At 37.6% G+C, this 13809-nt stretch overlaps 1 long non-coding RNA gene across 1 annotated transcript in view; it reads left to right on the top strand.

Annotated features, from left to right (window-relative positions):
• Positions 1-4458, top strand: part of LOC132528219 (uncharacterized) — a 78349-nt gene extending 73891 nt beyond the window's left edge. The window contains exon 3 of the long non-coding RNA XR_009543133.1: positions 4322-4458. This is a non-coding gene — a long non-coding RNA (uncharacterized LOC132528219). The remainder of the gene's footprint in view (positions 1-4321) is intronic.
• The last annotated feature ends 9351 nt before the right edge of the window (positions 4459-13809 follow it).

The following is a 13809-nucleotide window of genomic DNA, read 5'->3' as shown; positions in this document are numbered from 1 at the left end:
TGCCACTCCCTTCTGGCTTGCAGAGTTTCTGCTGAGAGATCAGCTGTTAACCTTATGGGGATTCCCTTGTGTGTTATTTGTTGTTTTTCCCTTGCTGCTTTTAATATGCTTTCTTTGTATTTAATTTTTGATAGTTTAATATGTGTCTTGGCGTGTTTCTCCTTGGATTTATCCTATATGGGACTCTCTGTGCTTCCTGGACTTGATTAACTATTTCCTTTCCCATATTAGGGAAGTTTTCAACTATAACCTCTTCAAATATTTTCTCAGTCCCTTTCTTTTTCTCTTCTTCTTCTGGAACCCCTAAAATTCAAATGTTGGTGCGTTTAATGTTGTCCCAGAGGTCTCTGAGACTGTCCTCAGTTCTTTTCATTCTTTTTTCTTTATTCTGCTCTGCAGTAGTTATTTCCACTATTTTATCCTCCAGGTCACTTATCCGTTCTTCTGCCTCAGTTATTCTGCTATTGATCCCATCTAGAGTACTTTTAATTTCATTTATTGTGTTGTTCATCATTGTTTGTTTCATCTTTAGTTCTTCTAGGACCTTGTTAAATGTTTCTTGCATTTTGTGTATTCTATTTCCAAGATTTTGGATCATCTTTACTGTCATTATTCTGAAATCTTTTTTAGGTAGACTACCTATTTCCTCTTCATTTATTAGGTCTGGTGGGTTTTTATCTTGCTCCTTCATCTGCTGTGTGTTTTTCTGTCTTCTCATTTTGCTTATCTTACTGTGTTTGGGGTTTCCTTTTTGCAGGCTGCAGGTTCGTAGTTCCCATTGTTTTTGATGTCTGTCCCCAGTGGCTAAGGTTGGTTCAGTGGGTTGTGTAGGCTTCCTGGTGGAGGGGACTAGTGCCTGTGTTCTGGTGGATGAGGCTGGATCTTGTCTTTCTGGTGGGCAGGTCCATATCTGGTGGTGTGTTTTGGGTTGTCTGTGGACTTGTTATGACTTTAGGCAGCCTCTCTGCTAATGGGTGGGGTTGTGTTCCTGTCTTGCTAGTTGTTTGGCATAGGATGTCCAGCACTGTAGCTTGCTGGTCGTTGAGTGAAGCTGGGTGCTGGTGTTGAGATGGAGATCTCTGGGAGACTTTCGCCATTTGATATTATGTGGAGCTGGGAGGTCTCTTGTGGACCAGTGTCCTGAAGTTGGCTCTCCCACCTCAGAGGCACAGCACTGACTCCTGGCTGGAGCACCAAGAGCCTTTCATCCACACGGCTCTTTTGGGAGGTCTGAGGTGTTCTGCAAGCATTCAGTAGTTCTGTAGGAGTTGTTCCACGTGTAGATGTATTTCTTGTGTATCTGTGGGGAGGACGGTGATCGCGTCTTACTCTTCTGCCATCTTCCCCTCCGCTATCTCCCCTTTTCCTTTTGAGATATGACAATTCTGTGTCTGTGAGGGTTTCTCTGGTATATTTAAGCGATCTGACATGTAACATCCACAAGGGCAGAGATCAATCATGCAGGTATTAAAATCAATGCAATAATGAGAAATAAAACTCTATGATTATAATTTACTACTTTACAAAATGTATATTCATCTAAAAGTTCATTCATATGTGTTCACTGACATGAGATCATGCCAACCCTTGGTATGAAGTTTCACTGTACCTGACACATACTAGTAACTGAAATTTATTAGGAATGCAAATTTTCTGAAAGTAGAGAATTTAACAAAAGTCTGTGAACTTCGGAGTATTCTAGGACACTGAAGAAATTCCTATGAAGGGAAAAGGACAAGAAAGATGACAGTCAGTAGAGTAATCCTGTACAGATTCATCCAGAGAGAGAAAAATACCTCCAAATAATTTTATAAGGTCTTTATAACCTTGATATCAAAACTAAAAAAGTACTTTGTCGGTCACACAAAATACTGGCAAGGTGAATTCAGCAGTATGTGTGTTGTGAACAAGTTGAGTTTTTCCAAAGAATTCTAGGGAGGCTAAGCATTAGAAAAATCTATACTCTCCATATTAAAAGATTAAAGGAGATGCTTAAAGAGCCTCTGATATTATCTAATACTTATTTTTAATTTGAATTACTTGCACACTAACACCACAGTGTTCACTGCAGCTCTATTTACAATAGCCAGGACATCAACCAACCTAAATGTCCATTGACAGATGAATGGATAAAGAAGATGTGGCACATATATACAATGGAATATTACTCAGCCATAAAAAGAAACGAAATTGAGTTATTTGTAGTGAGGTGGATGGACCTAGAGTGTGTCATACAGAGTGAAGTAAGTCAGAGAAAGACAAATACTGTATACTAACACATATATATGGAATCTAAAAAAAAAAATGGTACTGATGAACCTAGTTGCAGGGCAGGAATAAAGAGGTAGACATAGAAAATGGACTTGAGGACATGGGGTGAAAGGGGGAAGCTGGAGCGAAATGAGAGTAGCATCGACCTGTATACACTACTGAATGTAAAATAGTTGGCTGATGGGAAGCAGCAGCTTAGGAGATGGGCTCAGTGTTTTGCGATCACCTAAAGGGATGGAATGAGGAGGATGGGAGGGAGGCTCAAGAGGGAGGGGATATGGAGACGTGTATGCATATGGCTGATTCGCTTTGCTGTGCAACAGAAGCTCACAGTATTGTGAAGAAATTATACTCCAATAAAGATGTATTTAAAAAAAAAGGAATTTTCTTAACCAAATAACTAGTATCTATTAAAACCTCAATACAGAAGGAACCATTCAAAATATTGTGTTAGGACATTTTGAAAGGCCTGTTTATTCTTTATATTTGTCACGAAACGCAGAGCAATTGTCATAAATTGTCTGTGCTCAGAATCATAATCTCTATAAAGGGGATGTTGCCTGACCCCTGTCAAACTTAATGAGATGAATTCAATTAAAGGAGAAAGAAACTAATCTATGCCTATGCTCATAGTCTATGTAAAAAACAAAAAGGATTGTTTTTTCATACACTTATGTTGATATTGGTTCTGTGATCTTGCACCTCAATTACTCTTGCTGTCAAAGCAGATAATATTGCTTTAGCCCCTGGTACTCTGAATGCAGTGGGAAAACAGGCAGCCTCAGCATCACATGGGAGCTGATTTAAATATGCAGAATCTCAATCAGACTCCACCCAGACTTACTGAATCAGAGTCTGCATTCTAACAAGGTCCCCGAGCATTTATCTGCACAATGTAACCCATGAGAAATACTGCTCTAGGCTACTGACTTCCTGCCTTCAGAAACACTATGAGGATCATTAATCCCCAAGAAGAATTTTACTTTTGGCACAGAGTATATGATATTTGCAAATATTTTGTGATTTTTTTGTTTGTTTTATCTGAAGGTATCGGAATTTGTTGGCAACTTTCCCCATCATGGTGATAATAGTTAACAATTGTTAAACTATGTAACTGTCCAAGGAACTGTCCTAAGTATTTGAAGTGCATTTATTGTTTTCATTTTTCCACCTCCCCTGTGAGTTGCATTACCCCATCGCACAGAAGAGGAAACATAGACTTCACATACCTTGCTCAAGATGAAAGTTGTTAAGATCCAGAGTTGGTTTCGGAACCAGGCAGTCCAATTCCTTGGCCTGCAACTGTTAAAGTCTCTTAGGCTATCTCTCTGATACCACAAATATACTCAACTTTTTTTTTTTTTTCTCGTTACGTGGGCCTCTCAACTATAGTGGTCTCTCCCATTGCAGAGCACGGGCTCCGGACACGCAGGCTCAGCGGCCATGGCTCACGGGCCCAGCCGCTCTGCAGCATGTGGAATCTTCCCAGACCGGGGCACAAACCCGCGTCCCCTGCATTGGCAGGTGGACTCTCAACTACTGTGCCACCAGGGAAGCCCTACTCTTAATTTTTGATCAGTTTATTTAATATGTTCAGTCTGTTCCCAACGTATATCAGTATATTTAATTTAATTTAAGAGGTAGCACAAGATAATTTTTTTAACTGTATGCTAATCACTCTTTTTTTAAGCATCCACATTCATTTGCTCATTTAGTTTTCACAGCAACTATGTGAATTTCATTGTTTTGTTTTACAAATGAAGAGTTTTTAAAATTCTTTTTAGAGATAGGAAAAAAAAACCCCAAAACTCTGAGTTCCAGAGGCATATGACTTGCCCAGCATCAGACAAGTTAGATATTAAAAAGTAAAAATTCATAAAGTCATGAATCGCTGTGGAGGTAAATTCAGAGTGATGCTTCTGTTCCAGGATTTTCTACTTGAGCAACTCCATGAAATGACGTTTCCTAATACTGAGGTGGGGGGGGGACAACTTCTCAAAAGTAATTTTAAAACCCTTGCCTGTCCAACACCCTGTGTCTATCTACTTAGCTGCAGAGCCTGCCCTTAGGCGAAAGCTACTTTGAATGCCAACATGTTGGAGATGGTATAGGATAGAGGTGGCAGGTGAGCAGAAAACATCATCAAATTCTCTAACAGTGCTGTCAACTAGAATTATAATGCAAGCCACACCAGTCACTGTACATTTTCAGCTGGCTAGATGGAAAGAAGAAATAAGAAGTGGATGAAGTTCATTGTAATCATATATTTTATTTAACCTGCCATGTAAAGAAAAATGTTATTTTAATATTGTCAATATTTACTTTTATGAAAGAGATACTTTGCATTTTTTATGCTTTGTCTTTGGAATTGGCATATATTTTTAAGTCACAGCACATCTCCTTCTGACTAGTCACCGTTACAATGCTCAGTGACCACCTGTGGCTCCTGGACACATTGGTGCACTGGACATCATGGTGCCAAAGACTCTGAGTGACAAAAAACCCAAGTGTGTATGTAAATAAGGAAGGGATAAACCAATAAGTATGTCTAACATCAAAGGAGTAATCTATAATGTCATCATTACTAACACACAGTACTATTCTATTTCCCTGCAAGGTTTGTGCAATTTTATTTTTCATATTTTTCTTCTTTTAAAAAATTGGTGTAAAATTATGTTTTTATTCTGATTTTTTAATTTCAGAATTTGAGCATGATTTTATTCCATCAAAACCTGTGTTAAGAAATGATCTTAATAATTAAATATTCCATATGGATTTCTGACCAATGTTTAATAGAAAATCTCTGACCATCAGCATCTGGTATAAATTTTCTATATATAAACAATGCCTTGGTGAAGTCCTGCTACAAAAAATTTTGTGCTCATACCTGAGTAAATGTACACATTTGTAATGACCTCCATGATAGGATCAAATTGTTTTCCATAGAATAATACCAATGGTACCCATCAGAAGTGTTCCTTTACCACTCTGCCCAACCCTACTGAAATTTAGGAAATATCTTTGCCACTTTAAGAAATGATATACTTTTTACTTCTAGTTTGTTTCTTTAATTACATGTTAGGAGAATGTGTGTGTGTGTGTGTGTTTAGAGGCCATTAGTATTTCTTCTCATGCATTTCCTGTTTTTCACCTTGGACCAGTTCTTTATATATTGAAGGGATCGATTATTTTTTTCTTCAGATACGAGCAAATATTTCCTAGTTTGGAGAAAGATATTGAGATGATTTATGATATTTACAATTATGTAGTTATTATCTACCAATATTTGCCAATTGGTCTACCCTTTCACTTTCATATTACAAAGGATTTTTTCCTCCCCCAAATTAAGTATCAATCTCCATTTTCCCCTGCTGTTTTATTGTTTTTTTCTGTATTTAATGTCTTAACACGTATGGAATTTATTTTTTGTATGTAAGTGAAATGTAACTTTTAAAAAAATTATCAGCTGATTCCAAGTAGCTTAATATTTGTTAACTTCAGAAGCTTTTAGATGCACAGAATTAGGTATTTAGTCAACTTCAAAAATAATTATTTTGTTTTGTTAGGAAGGTTTGAGCTAGGTTTTACATAAAACCTAAATCAGTCCCAAATGATGTGAGAAGTGTGAGGTTTAGAATTAACACAGTATTTCCTGTACCTGGTCAGTGATCCAGCAAGTGGAGAGCCAGGGAGGAAGGGAGGAAGGGAGGAAGGGAGAGCCTAATGAAAAGCACATGCTGTCAATTTTTATTTCTTGTGCGGAAACGTTTCTTCTCTGGACTGGCGCCATGTCTTTTTTTTCTTTTCTTTCTTACCCTGGCATGGCCTCCTTCATCCACAGCCAGCCCTGCTAAAATCATTATGTTTGCCTGGAATAAAGAGCCATGGCAGGTGTAAACATGCGATAAGTGCCTCCGTAGCCTCCAGGCCTGATGTATCTAGAACCAGAATTAGTTTCCAGAGTCCCTGATGGGACCCAGATATTCTTCCTCAGAACAGTCGCCTCCTTGTGTCCCCAGGACACAGCTTCTCCTGACATTGCTCTCTCTTTCTCTCTCTCACACACACACACGCGCTTACACTTCAAGCCTTCAAAAATCATTGTTCAAAAATATCAGTAGCATTCTCCTTCTCCTGAGTTTTCCTCCTCTCGCTTCCCTGCTACACAGATTTTTCCCATAAGAAGAGCCACAGCCCACTTCTCAGTTCAACACTGTCTTGAACAAAGTGGATCCCGCAGAAATGTTTTAAATTTCTTGGCATTTGGATTTCTCTTTTTTCTTTTCAAAGTTTTTTTTCTTTCCATTTTTATAGTCAGTTGGTATATTTATTTGGAAATCTGGAGGTGAACAGGTTTAATGCCTGCTAGAGAGAGACAGTATCATTGGCATACTAACTGGATTGGTAATGTGTCACTGTTTAGCATTTGCTTGTGCTACATGCATGCATGTAAGAAAAACAGTACAGAATGTGTCCCAAGCACAAATCTGTCATTATGCCTGCAGGTGTTCTTTCTAAAGCATTGAAAGGGCCAATACATTTGAGTAGCATTGCACTTGCTGTCAGCAGTCTCTTCAACCTAGGGAAGAATAGAGTCATGTATGGAATATCATGCTAGCATACATGGAAAGCATAGACTTTCTCTGTCAGTGCCCATGCATTTTGCACATCTTTTCCATAAAGTGATATAAACCTTCATTTCAAAAGCCAGTTGATGGAGTCCTATCTGATTCCATTAAGACTATAATGATGAAAAAAGCCACTTCTTTCAGTGCCATCCCTGGGGTTATGCTGCACACCTCTCGTAATAATTGTATACTATGCTGCACACCTCTCGTAATAATTGTATACGTAATCACAAGCCAGTGGCCGTGTGGGATAACTGGTTCTTCCCCACTGCACTTATGGGGAGTCAATCTGAGAATTACTGAGATCGAAAGAAAGCCACAGTGACTGCAAGACGGAGGCCCATACTGATCTAGTCAGAACCGGATAGATCTGTCAGGTCGGAGCAGAATACATCATGCTCCTGGTGGGAGAGTTCTTTCCGCAGAAAAGGGAAATAATTATTCCCTCCAATGAAACACTTGAGACGAAAGTACACATACTCAAAAAACAGTCTAATAGAACCCTGAACTTGGAAAAGAATTTTTTTTTTTCTTTTCCTTATTATTATTATTGGTAGTTTCTGCTTAGGAAAACATTACTCTGAGGTTCCCTATGTCTTTCTGAGTCTATCTGGGCATTTGTTTTTTTTTTCGTCAGTGTATTCACATTTAAAACTATGGTTTAAAAGCCTTTAGTTGAAACAGAAAGAGGCAGATCCATTGGTATATATGAAGTTGGCAGTAATTGCATTGGAAAACCCCAAAACACACAAACCAGAACCAGCTGTAACCAAACATGTATGGAAAGCAGTGCACAGAATTTTCCATGGCCTGTAGCAACGATGTTATACAAACAGTCCCTGAGGTGTCTCAGCAGCGCCATGCACAGTGGAAAGAAATTAGATAATGCTAAAGACTTACCAGATGGATATTCAAACAGTACTTTCGTGTAAAATTCTCTCCCTAAATTGAATATTGAAGAAATAGCTACACTGAACTTATAAAATTAACGTCTTTGTTTTCTAGCACTCTTCCCTGACATGAATGTGCAGAGCTGAGAATCTAAGGACAAAGTTTGTGCTGTATCAGTTAACAGGACACGTGAAAATAAGCAGTAAGGATAACCCCAAAATAATTGGGCAAAAACTAATTGAAAGTAGATGATGAGAAAATGCACAAAAGAAGAATAATTTCCAGTGCCCTTGATTCCAGATTTGAGGTAACAAAATGCCTTTTTAATAAGAAACAGACTTCTTGTTTCAATCATTGTCTTCTTGCAGAGTGTTGCAACTTTCTAGAACACAGTCATGATGCAGTTCTCCAGATCAAAACACCTAAAATATATGTTCTTTGTTGCACTAAATCCCAAACTTTCTGTTTCATTACTAAGTCCCTTTGTAATCAAACTTCACCTTACCTGCAAAAACATATCCCCCCTGGAAAAACATATCCCCCTGCTAACATAGAACTTACTTTTATCAGTCTACTCTGTAATTATACAATGTGCACTGTTATCAGTACATACTCCAAGGCATTGTTTCCTTAGAAATGCCCTCTTTTTTCCTTCAATATATTCAAATTCTTTTTTCCTTCAATAAATTCAAATTCTGGATTTCAATATGTTCAAATCCAGGCTTGGAGGCCCAGACTATGCCCAATCTCTTCCATGGCTACTTCAAACCTCCTGTCTGAAGTCTCCCACTGTAGTAGGTGACTATTTATTGGCAAGCAAGTTAGAAGGACTACCATTCATGGGCATTCATACTGGGAAAGAAAATAGGTATTAGATAGATTCAAACAAGTTGAATTGGGAGTGCTGAATCATAAATGCTACATTGAAGGACATGATTAAGTATAGCAAATAAAAAGGATGACCATATATCCACATTTGCTCTGCGTGGTTACAGTTTACCTGTTGTCCCTCTATGTTATGAACTGTACCCCTTTAATCTCAAAGTTATTTCCATTTGGATGATAAATAATATAACTGCTTTGTTAATCCCTGTTGAGCGCTTATTACATGACTGGTAATATTCTGAATTCTCTATGCATTAACTTCTTTGAACTGTACAACAGCCTTATAAGAGAATTAGTAAAATTATTTTTGCTTTCTAAATTAAACAGAAGCCCAAGGATTGTATTTCAAATGATCACACAACTATGGAGGTAAAAGCAGCTGTATAGGGCAGCAGCTGGAGAATTTAGGCTAGGTTTTGCTGAATTCTAACATAGAGTTTTTGAGAATAGAGGTAAAATTAATGTTAAATATTTATGAAGGGAGTTAGAGAGTGCCTAGAGAATTTTCCGCAGAGCTAAGCAGATCTAAATATTGAAATAAATGACACACAATGTTTTCTAAACAAAGGCACTATGATACTCTCACAGGAAGACCACAAATACTTCGGAAGAGGGGGGTTGAAAGCTAGAGGAGGAGTAGATCCGGCATTAATAAAATGGCTTCTGAGCCTATCAACACCATCTTGCTCTGTTCCTCAGTATACTAGAGAGTGTCTTACAGCTCTCCAGCATCCTGCAGGTACTTGAATGTATTCAGAATAAGGCAGAAATGGAACGTTAAAAATATAATTACTTTGGAATAATTTGTCTTATGAAATAATATCCATACCCTTAATATCCATACCCTTCTGGGCGACTGTCAACCTAAATGAATCTAGTAGGTATTTGTAAGATATTAGCAGTGGTGGTATTCCTCTAGGGTGGACTAATTAGCTCCACTGAGTGTACTCATGAGATGTGTGCTCATAGGTGCTCAATAACTTCTTTATGGATGACTTTCGCCACTGAGTACATTTACATATGTCCATATCTATGAACGATCGTGCCAAACGTACCTTAGAAAACTGTACAAAGTCAATTCAGTTTTAATTCAGTTCAATTAATTCAATTCAGAGTAGCACATTGAGAATGAAATCATTTGTTCAAACAACAGTGGGGTCCCAAGACCATGACTGTTTTATCCAAGTTTGTGCTTATCCTTGGGGCCTGTAATTTTCCAGGTCACAATCCTTCCTCTATTTACATCAAACTCTGATAATGAGTACGTTCAAAGTTTACTTATGTGTCACCTTTGCATCTCTCAGAAAGTTATGTTTTCTCTTTAGAATGGTCTGTAATTTGTTGGCTGCCAGCTTTGCTTCATGCCTTAGGAATAAGTTCGACGTCTCTTTTCTTGATGTTGCAAGTCTTATCATCTTGCCTCAGTACTCTATGTCTATCTCTTGTTCTGCAACCTAATATCTGTGTTCTACTTCTAGGTTTAAAACAGAAATAGAATTCACAATTTTGGGCAGTAATTTCTTGAAGAAGAAAAAATATGGATTTCCTAACAAGAAGGGCATAAATGCCATTGTCTATATAATAATATAAGCATTAAACGTGTTTGCAAGAATTCAGTAACACCTATAAATAACAATGTCATCTTAATTAACAATTACTTTCTCTTCTGTGATTCATAGTAGTAGTAAATGAGTGTTTACATATGTCAACTCAAGCATTCAATTTAATGACATGACATTACTGTTAAGTACCAGTATGCTTATTTTTTTAATACATAAGCTAACAGTAATATGCTTGCTCCTTTATCTCTAGATCAGGAAAACACTTCCTACAGTTCTTCAGCGTGAAGATGTACACACTTCTCTGTACTAAACATCATTGCCAAGCCAACGTCCAGTACCTCAACTCTCCTTCGGATGTCATTTCTCATTCAGGGAGTACATACAGAGGAAGTGGGCCCCCCTTCAGCCCCAGAGGTTTGTCCAAATCATTTGTGGGTAATCTGATATCCCTAGCCAACACAGTTTAGCTTGATTATATCAATATAACCATTAGGATTTTTGTTTTATGCTAAGGAAGGAGATACCTTTGAGATAATTTAAGATATCCTAACCGATATACTTGCATTATCCTTACTTTACTAATTACTTAGAATATTGCAATTTAGATATCTGAGATATTTATAGATAGATAGAGATCTGAGATATATAATCTATCTATTCATATGTATCTGAGATATATATATATATATCTCCATCCCCAAAATGGTAACAAGATTTTCCCTTAAAACCTCCTGCTAAAGGAAATCAAAGCCCATTGTCCTTGCAGAAAGTTTTATACCTCATGGCAGCTACTATGGCTATAAATCTTTTTTCAAAAACACAGTTAACTAATATAGGACTTTCTGTCTTGGGGAACTTTCTCGACCATGGCACAAGAAGATGGGGCCCACACAGAAATCAGGAGTCTCACTAAGGTACCTAAGCTAAGTCTACCTAAGTTAAGCGGGCAGAAATCTGAGGTCAGGACTGTGGAGGGCCATTGAATTTGTGGAGTATGGTAGCAAAGAAAATGGAGAAGTGGGGAGCAGGGCAGTCTCTGTGGAGGTACCCTTTGGGTCTTTGGCTGAGGACTAGATTAGTTTGCAAAGAGAAATCAGAGGCTTCAGGTCTGGAAATTGAGAGTCGCCAGGATTGGGAACATCTTTAATAGCAAATAACTTAATGTGAATTAATTGATACAAATGGAACACTTAGTAAGCATCTAAAGGGGGTTATGCATGGTTTCATAAGAGGGAGAAGTAGCCAAAATGGGAACACAGGAAAATACCCAAGATGCAAGCTTCATAATTTTTCCCAGGGCTAATCATGAATAAGAGTATGATTAAACCTAGTGCCATTAGAAACAAGTAAACCCTTTTCCCCTCAATCCTTAAAATTACTGTATTATGCAATGACAGTGTCTTAAAATGAAAAAAGATCAATCCCACAAATTTTTAAAAAAATCAATTATCCAATGGGAAAGAGATGGATTACCATTGATTGCATCCTGCCTGAGTTAGAGATGATGGATGACTGCAGTCATGGCATTGATCTCTGGGAGCCGGCTTAACACAGGTCTTGCATGGCTTATTATGGGGCCACCCACTCAGAGAACATACACACACAACAAATTCCACATTTTACATTCTATCAGGGTCTTCCAGCTATTCTTTTGTTCATATAACTTTGACGATGTCCCTAAATTCAAGCAATGCTACCCTAAAGAACAGACAAGTGCAGTAACAGAAGGAGAGGGGGGCCGTATAAATGATCTTCTGACAGTCACTGTGGTTCGTTCCTAAGTGATCATCTTGTAACTCATACAAATCCTTCACATTTTCAAATAACCAGGAAACGGGTGAAATATTAGAGCTTTATTCCAACCTGCAGCATTTCGTAATGATAAATATGTCCAGTTCAGTTTCAATTCATACACTCCATGAAACACTATGTATATAAATTTGGGGGGGGGATCAATAGTGACTTGTTAGTTAAGTGGAATGCATTGTGACTTCAAGACTTTTTATATTTAAATTGTACATTCTTTCTTGAAAGGCATCTCATCTTCAGCCTCATCTACTGTTCAAGGTGAAGTTCCATGCGCGGAGGGCAAGAATCACATGAACACAGGACTGGTAACAAGAGACATTTCAGATTCTACAATACATGTACTGTTCCTCCAATTGTTTACCAAATGCGGCAGTTAAGCTCCACTGCCCCCTCCTTGACTCACTGACTTACTGGCTGATGAACAAAACTGCCAACTGCACATTAACAGGGGTGCTTGTTGGAACTGTGTTAACCATTGTGTTGCCATTTAAACAGGAAAAATGCTAACTTATCCTCTCATCCCTGTAATATGTGTGCTGCTCTTTACACAAAATAAACAGGAAAAAATGTTGAAGTAGGAAATATATCTTCGTCTCTGTTGTACACTAACCTAAGTCAATTATCAATTTATTTTATCTGATGTTTTTGGTAGATGTTGGTAAACTCCAGAGTTAAAAGGAGGGGCAGTGCCTTATTAAAGGAAGGAGCTCTTATTATAAATTTTACCAAATGTAGTAACATTTATTAGTAAACAGGTACAGAAGAGTCATATAAACTGGTCTGTACTTTGGAGAAGACTTTGCCCTTGGTGCAGGGACTTCACCTTGAGGGAATGGCTATTCCTTAGACACAACACCAGCAGCTAAGAATAATAACTGACTGGCATAGATTAGCGTTAATTAGCAATATGTTTAATACATATATTTAATATATTCTGATAGTTACACATTAGTAACGTATATAAAATAACACTTGATTATTTTAACACAAATAACCAGATAGACATAATAGTTCCAAGTTGAAATTTTTCATGTGGGGGCATAGTTTGACAACATAGGCAGGAGTTACCATCTAACTTGTGAGAAGCATACTAAAATGAAAATAAATAGAATAAACTTCCTTTAAGACTTCATGTTTTTTCTGTGTGACGTATCACTGTTTCCCAAGACTTAACAAAAATTAACCCTGAACTACAACATGGGGAAATAGAATGAAGAACACAATTCTAGTGTCAGCCATTATTTGGAACTGGGGCCTGAACCTAGATGAATTAGATATTATCATCACTTTATTATTAACATGTGACTTTTATATAGAAAAGTCCAGAAAATTGAGAAAATACTTGCTGAGTTATCAAATCAGTGTAAGATGACATGGCAGATTTTTGGCAATTAGCGGGCAGGCTAGTATCAATAGATCATTAATGTAACTCATTTTTATAGAAAAATAGTTTTGTAAAATGAAACATCCAAGCAAGAAGATCTGTGCTATGGGAAGGAGAATGGAGAGTAAACGAACCTTCACTGAATGCCTATGTTTCAGACACAGTACTAGTGTGACCACATATAATCTTTATTATTTAGACTATCTCTGTCAGGTAGGGTATATTATTCTCATGTTTACGGATAACGATACACTGTGACTTATGCTAGATAGACCTACTTACATGTACCAAGCAATTATACTGTAAAATTAAATTCTAAAACTTTTGACAGGTGGGGTGTGAAATATCTGGATTTCTCCCTTAAAATGTGACTTTCCAT

This window comes from Lagenorhynchus albirostris, chromosome 10 (assembly GCF_949774975.1).
Source record: "Lagenorhynchus albirostris chromosome 10, mLagAlb1.1, whole genome shotgun sequence".
Classification (NCBI taxonomy): domain Eukaryota; kingdom Metazoa; phylum Chordata; class Mammalia; order Artiodactyla; family Delphinidae; genus Lagenorhynchus; species Lagenorhynchus albirostris.
Note: the sequence above shows the minus strand (reverse complement) of the source record. Positions and strands in the feature narration are given on the sequence as shown.